This window comes from Mauremys reevesii, linkage group 2 (assembly GCF_016161935.1).
Source record: "Mauremys reevesii isolate NIE-2019 linkage group 2, ASM1616193v1, whole genome shotgun sequence".
Taxonomy (NCBI): Eukaryota; Metazoa; Chordata; order Testudines; family Geoemydidae; genus Mauremys; species Mauremys reevesii.
This window is the reverse complement of record NC_052624.1, coordinates 62,196,165-62,212,591: the sequence shown is the minus strand read 5'-3', so window position 1 is coordinate 62,212,591 and position 16,427 is coordinate 62,196,165. Positions and strand designations below refer to the sequence as shown.

The window sequence follows — 16,427 nt, the reverse complement described above, 5'->3', positions numbered from 1 at the left end:
TGGTGACCATGTGATCACTGGATGCATAGTGGCATCCCTTGGTAAACACGCTTCAACTAACTTTAGTTACAAGCAAAACAAAACAAACTATTGTTTTTTTAATCAATGTCTGATTTTGAGGGTTCCTTATGGAGTGACTTCTAGAGTAGGGTATACTTGGTAGGTATAGGTGGGGTGCCCTAAATTGACCGGGTCATGCCTTGAGCCCTTGGGAGGGTATAGGTGGGGTGCTCTAAAGTAAGCAAGTAACAGGGTGAAGTAATGATCAAGAAGAACTCAGTTTAAAATCTCTCAGCTCCATATTTTCAGAGTGTTTCAGCACAAGGCTGACCATTTTTTTCCAGACATTATAGTACGTTGCTGACTGTGCATATGGATAGTGTGGTTAAAGTGCAGACTCTCCTACGAACTCTGCCATAAGCTGCATGTGTGACTTTGTACAAGTCACTTAAGGCTCAACCCTGAAGTATGTTGAGTACTTCAGTGAGGTGGTGAGTATCCCCAACTTCCGTTAGAGTCAATGGGAGTTGAGGGTGCTCAGCACCTCACAGGTGTGCCATGCACCTGGCAAGTTTGAATTCTTAGGGCTAAATTCTGTCATCCTGGCTTTAATGGGATGTTTCTTGATAAAGGATCACAGAAATTGGCCCTTATTCTTTCTGTGCCTCTGTTTTTTCATCTTTAAAATGGAGATAATATTTATCTACTCCACAGGGGTGTTGTGATAATTAATTCATGCTGGGAAAGTATTTTGAGAAACTGGGATGGACAGCACAAAAGTAGTAAATGGGGCTTTTTATTGCCAGAATGTTTGAACATCTCCATTGTGTTTTACTACTGCCTCGCTTCCCAAACAAAGGATTTTTTTTCCATTAGCAGAGAAAGGTGGCCAAAAGAAAGCTGTCTGCATTTATCCATACCTCTCTGGATCATTTTAAATTCCCTTTCTTCAGACTCACAGCAGCCACCTTCCGGAAACACTGAGCACAAGAGAGCATAACATACTAAACTAGAAAGTAAGGCAGACAAAGACAATGCAGAGAGAGAGAGAGAGAGAGACCATATCATGATATCTGGTAACATCTTCCACCTTCAGTGCAGACAAAAAGAACTGATGGCTCTGAGCTGTGGTGAGGAGTGCATGGATATACAATGCTAGATTTTGTGGAAGAGGTTGAAAGCGTTCTAGATCTCCTTAGTTCTTTCCTGAGTCAGAATTCAGATAGGCCAGTTTGACCTGAAAAATATGAATCCATGCAAGGTATTCTGAAGAGAAGGTGTGTAATGTGTTAAATACTACCTATGTTATCAGTTTTAAATACTCAGGACAGGGCACCTTGAAGTCAATGATAATTTTTCCTGAGAAGGAATGAAGCATTTGGTCTATGATTAACTTGAACTAAAAATCCTTGTGAAAAAATATCACTTTAATAAAATTTCAACTTTTCTAACATTTTTGTAATCACTAATTCCCAATAATGTACAGTACATCTTACATAACAATAAAACAACCACAATATTCCATGTGGTAGACGCATCATAAATTTCTACCAGGAATACCATCGTAAACTACAATTTTCTGTTATAAAAAATAACCATTAAAACCCAGACATACACAAACAAGGTAATCTGCCATAAATTGTGAAATAGTAAAATACTACAAATGTAAATTTATTCAACTCCCATTGCAATGAATGTAATTTCCATAGCTTTATTAGAAATCTTACCGGTGCGGTGGTTTGGCACTAGGTTATAAATATAGCAGGAATGAGTCAGCATGCAAATTCCTTCTGCAGAAAACAATCTGAGAGGTTTTATAGCCCAAAGCTGTTTATTATTTTCTAAGAACAGTGAGGCAAGTTCATGTTCAGAACTTGCTGAAAGAAGAATTCACAAAACATTCTAGTATGAAATGGGTGCGGGGGAGGGTCTCCGCAAAAAAAGCACCAACCTAGAATGTTCTGGAATCCAACTTTTAGCTGTTGTATTTTTTTCTTTTATACTGAGTCATTAGGGTCCTCATGAGATTATCAATGCATGCACTCCACTAATGAAGTGAAAGCACAGCTAATGCTAGGAACTGCATCTCCTCGATGAATGATGGTGCCTCTCAATACCTAAGCCACACAGGTGAATTTCAGTAGGAGGGTGGTGAAGCACTGGAATGGGTTACCTAGGGACGTGGTATAGGTGAATTTCCTGCTGGTACATCTGCATTGCTGTGAGGCCCTGCACCTCTGTTCCTGCACCCTCTCCTCAGGCAAAGGGCAGAGAGAAGGCATGTGAGGGTCAGGAAGGGGTATGACAGAGTGGAGCACTGCAACAGTGGTCCTCGCCTGCCATAGGGTTGATTAAGGACCCTGCAATCAGGGCACAAATTATTGCTGCCCAGAAGCTGTTCTTAATCACATTGGGATTGGGGCTAGCCTGGGAATTCAGGAGCTAGAACCAGCTCCTTGATGTTCCCTCCCAGGTCACCCCTGTCCTGTACAATGAAGAATTTAGGAGCAGGAGAGACTCAAGTCCAAAATCAAGTCTTGCTAGAATCATCTGGGAATTTCTCACCAAATCAATTCCCTGCCATTGCAGAGGCCTCGGGCATTGGTGCACCCTCTGCCTCCCTCCTGTCCTCTGCCTGTGGCACACAATAGCTGAGTCTCCAGAGGGCTGTAATACTTTAGTCTAATCCAGGGTACTGGGCTCAATGCACAGGTTATTGGGTGGGGCTTAGTGGCCTGTAATGTACAGAAGGTCAGAGTCAGACTAGATGATTTGGTGGTCGTTTCTATAACTCTGACTCAGTCCATGCCAATAACTAATTAAGGAAGCAAAAGTGTATGAGGGGAGATAACAAAGATATTTTGAGAGTGAGGGAATCAAGTGAAAACATCAAATGAATGATTATCCTCATCTAGAACCGGGTTCAGCTCCCAGAAAAGTCAATGGAAAGACTCTCAGAGACATCAGTAGGCATAGGTGCTGGAACTAGGAGTGCTGGGGGTGCAGCACCCCCTGGCATCAAGTGGTTTCCATCATATACAGGGTTTATAGTTTGGGTCAATGGCTCTCAGCACCCCCACTACACAAATTGTTCCACTGCCCCTGTCAATAGGAGCTGCAGTCTGATGTTACTGAAAGTCATTTGGGCATAATCCTTGCTCTCACATTTTGTACATGTTGTAACCTGTGGGATAAGCCATGGGTCTAGGGCTAAAGCTGCCGGGGGGGAACTTTAACTGAATTTCCAAACTTTGTACAGATTTAAGTCGGAACATAAATGTTTTACTGTCAGCAGGGTGGCCTCCCCACCTAGCATTGGCAGTAGCCCCACCTGGTGGTTATGGGGTAGGGGAACCCGGCCCTCCCTCTCCACCAAGTTCCCCTACCCCATAGCTAGATCTAGCCTGTGATGCCAGGGGCTGTTCTATATTATACTGGCAGCAATGCTTCCCAAGCAACAGAGGATCAGGTGGAGTGGAGTGCTCCAGTCCTACCCCTTCCACCCAAGGCCATGTCCCGTGTCCCATCTCTCTCAATCTCTCAGTCCTAGGTTAGCAGGCAGGCACTGCTGGGGCCTGGCCCGGCCACCAGCAATGCCAGCTTTATGCCACCTAAGGACTCTACTAAACTGGGGGCAGTTTTCTGGTCTCTACATACTGCTTCAGTGTCACAAGATGGCTGGACCAGGGAGAGGAGTTAGCCCTAAGCATTATTATTTTTATCTATTAGTGTTGTATCTTATGGAATCAGAAGACTTCTTTAGGGAAAAAGAAAAGCTCTCAGAGCTTTTCAAATGTCAATTCAGTTCTCAGCCTGCTATGGCCTATGAGTGGTGAGAATGTGGCTCAGCAAGCCAGCTGGAATTGGCAGGTTTCCATCTCCAGCTCACATATGTGCTAGTGTTTTTCAGGCTTGTTTAATGAACGTTGTGATTTCTCATTTCTTGCCCCTTCCCCTGAATCATAGTTTAAGATCTATCATTCAAGACTGCCTGATCTTGAGCCATGTACATATATCACACAGAACATTAAAACCTGACCTTTTATACACGGGATAATAAATACCTGTGAGTCACTTGCAAGGTAGTAACTCACTGTAATGGTTCAGCAGAGAATAAAAGCAGAACCTCAACAAGAAAATCTTCGTTGTAACCAAATCTTGAGGGGCTTTGTAATCATACTTTTACATTTAGGAACCTGTAAAACCATGTAAATGCATTTCAAAATGGGGATATGTTAGTAAATGGAAATGTGGCAGGAGGGGTGCCAAGCGCCTGCACAATGTAGGGAATTATTGGCTATGTGCTAAGAGCCAGTAACATCACCAACCAGCTGGACTGTTATGACTTCAATTCAACAAACAGTGTACCACAGTCATCTGTCAGCTCTCATTGTTACCATCTGATTCAGCAACCTTTCCAGTGGGATTGCTACTGTGACACAGCAGCAAAGAGTCTTGTGGCACCTTATGGACTACATGGAAAACACTACATGCATCCGACGAAGTGGGTATTCACCCACGAAAGCTCATGCTCCAAAACATCTGTTAGTCTATAAGGTGCCACAAGACTCTTTGCTGCTTTTACAGATCCAGACTAACACGGCTACCCCTCTGATACCTGATATGTGACACAGCAGACAGCTTTGCAGGACTTTGTTGCCTTTAGAGCTCTTCTATTTAATGTATAGAGTCTTGTCCAGGTCTTCTAAGATGAATGGATGAAGCATGAGTAGCAGGCAGAGAGGGCCAGGAAACCCTCTGTATCACAAGCAGCCTCCAGGACTTGAGAAGTTAGCCCTGGAACCCACAAGAAATATTGGTCTCCTTCAGTTTACATCAGGCAGCAGCTTTCTGTGTAGCAAGCTCATGTGTATCCTCTAGAATAAAGCACAAGGAGAAATATTAGCACGATTTAAAAGTATGCAATCAGATGGTCTGGTCTCTTGAAACTTTACCACCATTAGGCATAGTGGTATTTGAACAGAGAGATCCTGAATCCAAAAATAATTATACATGGTGATTATACAATAGCCACTCACCCACATAGCTCCCAGTTTTGTGTATTCAGCAGCACACATTTTATATTACTAGACATTGGAGCCCATGCCCTTCCCTTTACATGTTAAAGGGCATGGAGGAGGAGGACAGACCCTCAGCTCATTGGCCGTTTCTGCTCCATTACATTTTCCCCATTGGAAGCAGGACTGCGGCAGCACTAGAAGCAATGGAAACACGTGCCATTGCCAGGATACTATTTTCTTGTCTATGCCACATGCTGCTATTGGCTGAGTTCCCCAACCAGCATCCCATAAACTCTGCAGAGATGCTGTGAAGGGGGAGGGACTGCTGCCTGGGCGCGTGCGCTACCTTGAGAGGACGCCAAAAAAATCATTTATACAGCCTAGAGAAAAGATCACTAAGGAGCCTTCTCATGGGGTGAAATGCTGATGTGAGTTACACTTAATCACAAAGCAGGCAGAGAACTGCAACATTTTTTTTCTTTTTGGTAGCAGTGAGGTTACAGTGACTTCCTGTCACTCAGCTAATACCCCCCCCCCAAATATATGGACCATGCTGTTTCATACAGATATATACACACACGGTTCTATCAGGGGGGCTGGAACAATTTGTATAGTTCGGGTGCTGAGCCATTGAAACAAACTGTAAACCCTGTATATAATGGAACCCACTTCATGCCAGGGGGTGCGGCAGCACCCCCAGGACCCCTAATTCCAGCACCTATGAGTTTTATCCCACAGAACAAGAACGACCTTGCCATCATCTTCTTATGCAAATACAAGAATAATTATTCTTTTAGAGCACACTCCCTGGGCTTCAATAATGAAAATCATTATGATTCAAAATTCATGATTTATTTATTCAGTATTGTGTTGTGCTCTAGTGCCAGCTGGATCAGTATGCCTTTAAGACTACAATCTCTTTGAAACAGAGACTGTTATTTGCTGGCACTGCTTTTCTATTTTAAAGCACCATGTACACAACAGTAACAATCATGTAAACTTCAGTAATATTTACAAGATTGGGGTAAAAACAGTAATGCAGTTAACAGAAAACACAAGTGTCCCTTCACCACCTGTTTTATTCTTTTCCAAGTCTTTCCCTCATTCTATAAAATTAACATTTTTTGTAGATACGAAAGACAAAATCATAAATTACTGGATTTGGCAGAGGAAGGCAGATATGGTGGCAGGACACAGCTGGAGTGTTTGAAATGTGGCAGTTTTCTTCTGGGCCATCATTTTTGCTGTTCCTTTGGGTATGTGCAGCTAAATGAGGATACTGCTAATGCCACATCCATGTAAATCTCAAAGCAGAACTGTGGGCAAAAAGGAGTGTTTTCTCCTGTACAGATTGGATTTCTTCACATCATCACGGCCTCATCTGAGCAGCTCACATGCCATTATATATCCATGTACTGCAGGTCTTCACATTTTTCATTCTGCATCCAGCTAACAATATGCACTGACTCCCATTGAAGATCCCTGGCAGAATAATACACCACCTGTTCAGGGTTTGGATTCCCCCCCCCTTCCTAATTAAGCATTGAAATTGTTTCCCAACTAAATTGAATTTCTTTTCTTTTCTGCCCCATCTTGGCTGCACCTTCATAGACATTTTCTTTTTGAGCACAAATGAAGAAGAAACCCTCGAGCATAAGTGGGCCTGTCATTTTAGCCAATACAGCCATTAGTGCTGAGCTGGGAAATGGCGCTCAACTCATACTGAATGACTATGTGAGATACCAAATGATGGGGAGCAGCAGATAGAAGCACTAGCCATGGGGCCAGAGAATCATCAAAGAATGATGAGAGGGGCCAGGCGGGAAGGGCAACCCTGTCATTTTGTCTAATCAAAGCCTATTTGTTAACTACTTTTGAAGCGCTGATGACTGAATATCTTACAGAAAACAGGCATGTCCTAAATATGGAGTAGCTGTGTTATCTGAACCTAGTCTGCTGGGTGTATAACCATTTAGAAATGTGGTCATTAGAATTGTATCTTATAGTACTTTTTCTTCTGTGCTGCACCTAGAACCATGGGTCCATGATTTGCAGGTCCTATGTGCTATTGCAGTACAAATGATAAATAATCAGAATAATAACAGTTATAAAGGCCAATTGTTTTTTAAAAAAATGTGTCTAGAGTGAGCTACTAATCCTGGATGTTCGGCACTTTTGAATATCAGGACACTTATTTAGTGCCTAAATATAGACATTGAAGCCTAACTGTAGCCACTCATTTTTTTTTAAATCTTCATAAAGATGGGAAAGTAATTGGAAACTCTCCTGTCAAGATAAACCCTGGATATTTAGACTCAGAATAATTTGGGTACCAAACACTCGTGACACAACATTAATTTTTTGGGGGGAAAAGACCAGACAAACTTTAACACAATTAACAGGGCCAGCCTGGACCTAAAAGTGCAAGGATATTGTGTTATTTGATGCTTCTTCACTGAAATGACTGATGACCCTGTGATTAGTTCCCTACCCATCAATTTCAGAGACCAAGTTTTGATTCAAATCCAATTTTTCATTCCAGGGCAGTTAGCCATGCAGTGGAAGAAGCTATCTTACTTCACTCAGAGTGACCTTGCTCACCATAGGAGCAGTAATAATAGGCTCTACATGAAATCTCATCCAGCAATCTTCATCTAGAAGATAGGCTACCAAAACAGAACTTATACAATCGATCAGTTTTATTAGCCTATTTAAGATTCTGCTTTAAAGTATCCCCAAGTCTACTGAACACAATTCTGTCCCATTGTTATTCAGTGGCCAACTCCATTATGCTTAAAGCAGGTTTCATTGTATATACATAGAGCACCGCTGAAATTCAGCCACCTCTTTGGTGGAAGGCATCATCCAGATGGACAGCCTACACATCAGTGGGAAAGAAAGGAATATTTTGGCCAGGAACATTGGTATAAACTCTAACTCTTAAGAAGAAGTGCCTTGGCTCCTTTAATGCAGAGCAAACAAGTCCTTGGTTTCAAAGATCACAAGCCTGCTCCTGTTCCCATTGAAATACAGAGCAAAACTCCAACTGACTTCTGTAGGGAAAGGATTTGTCCTTTATTCCCAAGGAACCACATACAGTTAGCAGCATGGAATTCAATGGAGCAACTATACTGTGGAAGGATGGGAGCAGTCTCCCTAGGATTTGACCTTATCTGTGCCTTGCAGTCTTTTCAAACATAATACTTAGCCCACTAAGCCATGCCCTCCAATGCCCAAATTGTATCATAAAATTATTCATTTTGTAGCAATTAATTAGCGTAGTTATGAGGAAAGTTGTGGTACTTGTAGGCTAACATTTATTGCTCAGTGTGGCCTTATTTGTTTATTCAGATTCCCTGGTGCCATTAATAGAGCTGTATATGAATCTTCTTAATGCTTCCAGTCAGCATGTGCATAGTTACAACTCCATTAGGGCCCTCTCAGATTATCCCAATATACCGTGTGAGTAAACAATAGATGCTGTTTTCCTGTGCCAGTAGGTCTCCATGGATAACCTAATGAGATTACATCTATGCCAATCTAATACTGTTAGAGCAGAGTAAATGAAAGCCCTGTCAGCTGGGGCCATGAATTTTCTCACACCAGCAGTGCTTCTAGGGTTAAAAATAAAAAGCTACCTGTATTTGTTGCTGAAATGATGAATAATCTAGGAAGTGATTAAGTTCTTATAACCAGATTTCTCTTTTCCAGAGGTATTTCTCTGGGAATGTTTGAGAAGCTGGGGAAAGCAGTTGCAATTCTCTTGAAAGGAAGCAAGCACGGGGTAAATCTTGGAAATGCCAGACCTAAAACACTGACCTGGAATTTATTCAAATGCCTTTCAAGTCTAATGCATAAAACCTGGTTATTCCATCAAAGTCACTGTGAATCAGTGCTCAGTGCTTAAACATGTGAAATAGCCTGAGCTCATGAAGAACATTTTGAGCTAATGTATATAACTTAAAAACTGACCTCCCTACCCTATTTTTCCTCAGTTTACTCTAATGATGTGGAAAACAGGTTTCCATTTGATTCTGGTATTTTCATTTGCCATATTTAAATAAAATTATTTCCTTAAAGAATATATTGACTGGGAGGGGTGGGGGATTGCATAGCCCCAAAATAAAAAAATCAGTATTTCATACATGATAAAAAAAGCCTAACAAACATAGAGACCTGGGCACCAATAATAGCCATTAGATGGCTGCATAAGCCATTGAACTGTTGCTGATTTATTTTTTTCTAGAGCAGTGCTGGACCTGATTCGCTGCATAACTCAACAGAGTCACACTGCTGCAAAACTGGAGTAACACAGTGGTGAATCAACACAGTCCCACTGTCTACGGAACTGGGATACTGGAGACTGCGATACTGACTTAAAGGAGAGCAGGACTGGACCCTGAATGTCTGTTTATTCTTAGCCAAGTGGAGGGTTGGCATTTTCAAACTTTTTTTTTCAGTCCTAATAATGAAAAACAATTGTCAGTTAGGTAGTGCTTCTACTTACTTCCTGGCTCACCTACTTATGCTACATTTTCTGCTTGTAAAATGGATTTTTCATCCTGCTTTCAATTTGTTTCCACCCTTTATCACCAAAGATTCATCCTTACTTTGTCAAACCTTATACTTCCCAACCACACATGCACTGAAGCCGCCTTTCAAAGCCATTGCATTCTAATATGCTTTTGGTGTAAGTGCCTCAACTCAGGTGTAGGAAACTGATACAGAGAACCCAGTACTGAGACTTCAGTGAACTCTGTAATCTTTGCTCTAAAGTACACAGATGGGCTACACTTTCTGAGAAAGACTGACATGTAAGTGGCAGTGGTATATCCATTTCTAATCAATATTAAACCTGTAACTCTCCAGATCAATCACAGTTGCAGGGTCATGTACAGCTGGACATACTTTCTAAGCAGTACAAACCAACAATGGTTTTGTTGTACATTCTTTAATTCTGTTGGACCAGGAATCTCTGCGGCCATGATATTTTAAACCTTGCAGTTCAAATGTACACTCATGGATATCAGGACTAATAATAACCAATAACCTCTTTCCCCAGCTTAGCACACAATACATCTCACAGATCTTATATCTTTTCCATAAATTGTAATGCTGAGGCAACATGTTATGGAGCTGGAGCCCTCTTCAGTGTTAAGAGTCCATCCAGGAGCTTTTAGTATTGGGATGTGACTATAGTGAACTGAATTGACACTGGGACTGCTCAGTATTGCCTGATATATGACATATAAATGAGAGCATCTCACTGGTTTTGGTATTAACTTACATTGAAGGATTCTCCAATTGTTTTCTCCTAGAGACCCTCAGGAAAATAATGTGGATCTCCAGACAGTATCTCAGTGAGACAAAACAACAATCTCCAAATGGCTCCCATATAGTCTGGGGGCACTCAGCATCTCACAGGAGACAGCCCTAAAACCACATGCAGTGGATGGAGTCGCACACCTGTGCATGAAGATGTAGGTGCAGATGTAGGTGCAGGAACTTGAGAACTGTCCATACTCCCAGAAAAGGGGGTGAGGCACTTGGGAAATTAGGCCTTGTGTCTCTGGAAATGAGAGGCTATGAGTTGCACTACTCATCTTCAAAACACATTGCACTCTAAAGACTAGATGGTGACATTGTGGTCAGACCCAAGTGAGGGGTGGCATGTGGCTGTACTGCCACAGCACTCTGTCACAATGCATTCCCTGGTTCTTCCCTGGCTCCAGAGGGAAAGTTTTCTGTTATAGGCCTATACCAGGAACAGATTACTTCCCCCTCCAGGCCAGCCCATCTCTACTGATCTGTGGACTGAGTGGGACAGAACCACAGCTCCACCCATTCCCTGTCCCTGCACAGTCACTCCCATCCTATCTACTCAGGAATAGCTGTCCTGTGGAGATACTGTCCTTGCCAAGCTAGTGCCCACAGTGCAAATAGCCCATGTTTCCTTTACTCCCCTGTGTTGCATCATAAGGACTGGTCACAATCCTGCCTTAAATTATCTAACCCTATTTTAGTATAATACATCAAAGAGTGAATGATACTTTTGAATGATTTACACTATAACTCATACAGGGAATCATCAGTGCATATTTCCCCACCAAAAACACTTTTGTTGGTTATCCTTCAATAAACATACTGCAGAAAAATACACGTGAACACATCAGAATTGTAAGATCCTAAAGAAATGGACACTTTGATTTTATCTCCACCTCTCTCTCTTTTATGCTATTTCTCCTGCTGTATTAAGTGGGAGAGTTTGTTAAAAACATCGCTCATCACATGTGCCTCTAAGTGCCTTGTGCTTGGTTTCAAAAGTGTATTTAGTTCTTGACATTGAATGGTTTTAGAAGAAAAAACAATGAAAGCAGGTAAAACCTGTAGCCATCCCCAGAGGGGCAGAAGTCAAATGAGAGAATGCTGATGTCTTTGAGTTGACTGAGTCACAACCGACAGGTCTTAATAGAGTAAGGCATTCCAGAGACTGGTGTCAGAGGCTGTCAAACCTACCTCACTAACACCAATTAACTGGGAGATAGGGGATCTTAGAGTTTGGATCAAAGCCTTTCTTGTCCAGATGAAAGATCACATCAGCTTTGAAAGAAAGCTCCAGATGTCTATGGGGAAAAAATTCTTCCATTCAGCCTGTTTTTCAGTGAATTTTGAAACATTTCAGCATGAGGAACAAAATAACATCCCTGCTGGAAAATGTGTCAGATGTTTCATTTAAAAACAATATTAAGCAAGGAAGGTTGTAGCCAACTTGGAGGGAATGTTTGATCCTGTCCCAAATTTCCATTGCTTCTAAGGCAGGGAGATATTAAATCATTCTTACTAATCAGTTCTCCATTTAAGAACAAGCAACTTTTTAAAAAATCTCTTTTTTTTAAATTTTCCTTCACGCAAGGACTTCAGGAGATCAGCATACAGCTCATGGTACAGCAAACCACATCCGGGAATAATAATCTCATTGTTGCTGCAGTATATTACAAAGGTTACAGTGGTTATCAACCAAATTGGTTTAATAGTGTTCCATAAAAAGTTATGAGAGTTCTAAATTCAAATATATTTGATTCATTAGTGGATCAGAAAAGCTTACAGGCAAACAGTATCCTACATTGTATTCATTGCACTGTCAGTTTCACAGACAATGTAAATGGGATAATAGCTTTTTTAATTAGTACCTACAAATGTTTCATTGCCAACAAGAGATAGACATATTAGAGAATATGAACGAGATGTGGCCAGATTTACCCACAGTCAAGAACTTGGACCCAGATCCTGCAATCCTGTTGTCAGTGGGAGTTTTGCCTGAGCAGGATTGGGCCACTCCTTTTTTTAAGAGTCATTTCATTTCAATTTTCAAACTTAGTGCAAAGGGGAATTTTTTTGTGTTTCTTTGTTTTGCAGGTTGATCATCAACCTCCAGGCATTTATGTATTTAATGTACAGGATTTCTTGTTTTTGAAAGATTATTCCCTTCATTCAAACTTTCAGTAGAACACCGTTTAAAGCAGCGATTCTCAGACTGATGCTCGAGAGCTGCAAGTGGCTCTTTAATGTGTCTCCTGCGGCTCTTTGCAGCACATGATATTAAAACACTGTGTGATTTTATTATTAACCAATTAACCAATCTAATACTGGGCATTGAAATAAGGGGGTTTCAAAGCATAGAAAATAATATGTGGCAACTGCAGTTTACTAGTCCAGTCATGCCTTCTACTGTATTGACTGTGTCATGTTCAAAAACAATTTTGTGCAAGTGGCTGTCTCTTTCTGCTATCGCCCTTGCTGCCATGTTAATTTCCTGCAGTAATAGATTTTCATCAGGGATGAGCCTGAACCAAAACTCTGGAACCAAACAATTCTGGATTTTGGTGAAGTTTGAATTGAAATTCAGACTTGAATGCAGTTGGCCCTTCTCACTCAGAAACATAGGAATTGCCATACTGGATCACACCTATAGTTTATATAGTGCAGTCACCTGACTCTGACAGAATCATAGAATAGAAGAGTTGGAAGAGACCTCAGGAGGTCATCCAGTCCAACCCCCTGCTCAAAGCAGGACTAACCCCAACTAAATCACCCCAGCCAGGGCTTTGTCAAGCCAGGCCTTAAAAACCTCTAAGAATGGAGATTCCACCACCTCCACAGGTAACCCATTCTAGTGCTTCATCACCCTCCTAGTGAAAAAGTTTTTCCTAATATCCAACCTAGACCTCCCCCACTGAAACTTGAGACCATTGCTCCTTGTTCTGTCATCTGCCACAACTGAGAACAGCCGAGCTCCATCCTCTTTGGAACCCCCCTTCAGGTAGTTGAAGGCTGATATCAAATCCCCCTCATTCTTCTCTTCTGAAGACTAAACAAGCCCAGTTCCCTCAGCCACTCCTTGTAAGTCATGTGCCCCAGCTCCCTAATCATTTTTGTTGCCCTCCACTGGACTCTCTCTAATTTGTTCACATCCTTTTTGTAGTGGGGGGCCCATATACTGGCCATATGCTTCAAAGCAGGGTGCAAGAAATTCCATAATGGACCATTAAAAAAAGGTTTAAACCACAATCCTGGATTCAAACTCTTCTGAACTTTATGGGTATTAGGCTTTGGATCAGAATTTTACAGTACAGGCATAGCCTGTAATTTAAAAATTACACAAACTTCCACTTTTTATTAATGATACTTTGGTGTTGTTTAAGCATTCGGTTTTATTTCAAATTGAATGAACCAGGAGTAAAAATATCTCATCTTTACTAACAACAACATTTACTGATTTGTCTTCTAAGTAAATCATAGACAAACAGACTTTGAAATATTGGTACAAATATTCTGATACAAATCAGTTAACTTAAATGAAATTTACAAATTTAGGAGCGAAAAACAACAGCAATCACCCCCACTTCCACCCCCTTTGGAAACCAAAGTAGATAAATAGGTTAATCCCCTCTGTGCCAAGAGAGACATGTCCACATGCACTTTTTTCAGTGCAAAGAATTGCACTGCATGTTGAATTATATTTGTAAACTAATTACGAGCTTCATCCTGCCACCTTCCTCATGTTGAGAGGCACTGTATGCCCCAATCCATTTAAGCACATACTTAATTTTAAGCATATGCTTAAGTGATGACAACAAAATTGCTCAAGTACTTAACATTTTTACATGCTTTGCAGGACTGGGATCTAAATGAATCCAGTATTGTACTGTGAGTAAAGGAGATAGAATTAGTTCCTAAGCAACTAGTGAAGAAAAAACTCTCCTTTAAAAAACCCTTCCACAGCAATTAAAACAATAGATAATAGCAAATAGAATACATATCATGTGAGGGCAGAATTGGCTGTTACACCACAGTAAATCCAGAATAACTAAGAACTCAGTGGATTTACTCCAGATTTAGACTGGTGTGTCAAAAAAAAAAGAATTTGTACCATTGAATTCAAATATATGAAAATGTACAGGCTATCTAAAACTCAGATGTACTGGGTTATATATAGGATTTAAGATTTTATTTACAGAACCACTGTATTTCAAAATAATGTCAGAAAAATACAGACCTGAGATTTAGGTTAATTAATCAGCATTTTAAAAAACTGTTTGATATTCTTCCCAATCCAATTGTATTAGCACCACAGTGTATTGAATTTTATAATTATTTCAGACAAGTCTAATTTTAAAATATTTTTAGCCAAGTATTCTTGTTTGACAGCAAGGGGCTAAAGAACAAGTGACTATCCAGATCCCTATTTAGCAATAAGGCTTACTACCCTTGTATAATTTCCAGTCAAAATGTCTCTTAAATAAATATCTCATGCCCTCCTGTGGTTAAATTGAGAGGCTGCTGGGCACGTCCATAAGAGATGTTTTTCCTTTTCTTTCTATTTGCATACAAAATGTTTACAGTATCTCTCACACACAAATGAAGCATTATGACTGACTTAAATAGATAGCTTTAGATATTTTACTTATATAACATGTGTACTTAAAGCATAGCACAGAAAAGTATTTGATTGATCAGCATGCCCAGCATCTCTATAGCCCCTGTTACCTTATTTTAAAATTTAATTTTTAAAGATGCTTTAAAAATACCACATTATGACCTTGTTACCCATCAGTGACCTGATTTGATGGATTCACACTCCCCAAATCCGCTTGAGCACTTGTCCCAGATACAGTTGCCAAGTTTTGTGTAGTTCCATGTCCTCTCCCACCACCTCATAGGGCAAGGAGTGTTGGTCATAAGCTGAAGTTTGTGATTCCCTTCATCCCCCACTCATGAATAATTTAACTCAATTGCACCAGCCACAGTCATGGCTTCCAAACACTAAGCAGCAGCATGAGATCAGTGAAGGATAGTTACCAGTTAGTTCCTGCATAATGAGGGCAAGGAGGAGAGAACACTGCATTGTTAAATTAACATTCCTATGAGGTCCTCCTTGTATTCTTCTTCATTGTCTCCATCCTTCTCCTACATCTCCTCCCCAGATGTCAAACCGTCTCTTGTGCTACTGTCAAATCTTAGCAGGGCCTTCCCCAGCCTGTGTGCACTGTTCTTGTCTACATGCAGAGCACCTAATACAAGTTCTTTAGTTCTTGTTTTGTTACAATTAAGTAGACAAGGAGAAAAGGCCTGTCAGTTCTGTTCACTGGCAGTCACTGTGGTGTACTTGAAAACTGTGTTGGAACTGTAGGTTGTCATTTTGAATTGTTTGAGGTTCCCTGGTCCAGATTGCAGGCTCAGGGGCTCTGTAGGAAAGCATATGATCAGAATCAGTCTGGAAAGACCTAGCCAAGAGCTAAGTTGGGAGAGTTGTGCTGCTCTGTCTTTGGGAGCAGCCTGCTTTCTCTCTCTCTGGTTTTGGTTACTGTGTATTAAAGTTCTGGATTTTAAGAAAGTAGTGTTGCATTACAACCTCCTAAAGGAGTATTTTATGTCTTTATCTAACTTCTCTGTTTGTATGTTGTGAATATGATCATCATGACACTGTGATTATTTGCAAATATCATACCCACAGCAGAAATACAGGAAGTATCAGTAACTTCTTAAGGACTCATCATCTCCCTGATAATCACATTCCCATCAGATAACTTTGTACCACTGTAGTTTTGGTATAAGTAACACCTAACATTACTAAAACTGAAGAAAGTTAGAGATTATTATTATTCTCTACATTTTAGTTTGTTTATTGTGTGCATTTCACAGCACTTTATGTATAGTCAGTGTCACTGGTTTGTGGATGATCAGTTGCACGTCCTGTGTCCTGCACTAGTATGATCACATCACTCTCATACATTCCTCTAAGGGGAATTATATGCACACTTTTCCTTAAGCCTTTCTAAAACTATGTTTACCGATGACAACAGCAGAGCTGCTGCTGTGTCTGCGTTTGGGGTTGGAGAGGTGTAG

At 40.8% G+C, this 16,427-nt stretch overlaps 1 long non-coding RNA gene across 1 annotated transcript in view; it reads right to left on the bottom strand.

The window, feature by feature from the left end:
• Positions 1-4,631: 4,631 nt before the first annotated feature.
• Positions 4,632-16,427, bottom strand: part of LOC120398715 — a 53,941-nt gene continuing 42,145 nt past the window's right edge. The window contains exon 4 of the long non-coding RNA XR_005594649.1: positions 4,632-4,877. This is a non-coding gene — a long non-coding RNA (uncharacterized LOC120398715). The remainder of the gene's footprint in view (positions 4,878-16,427) is intronic.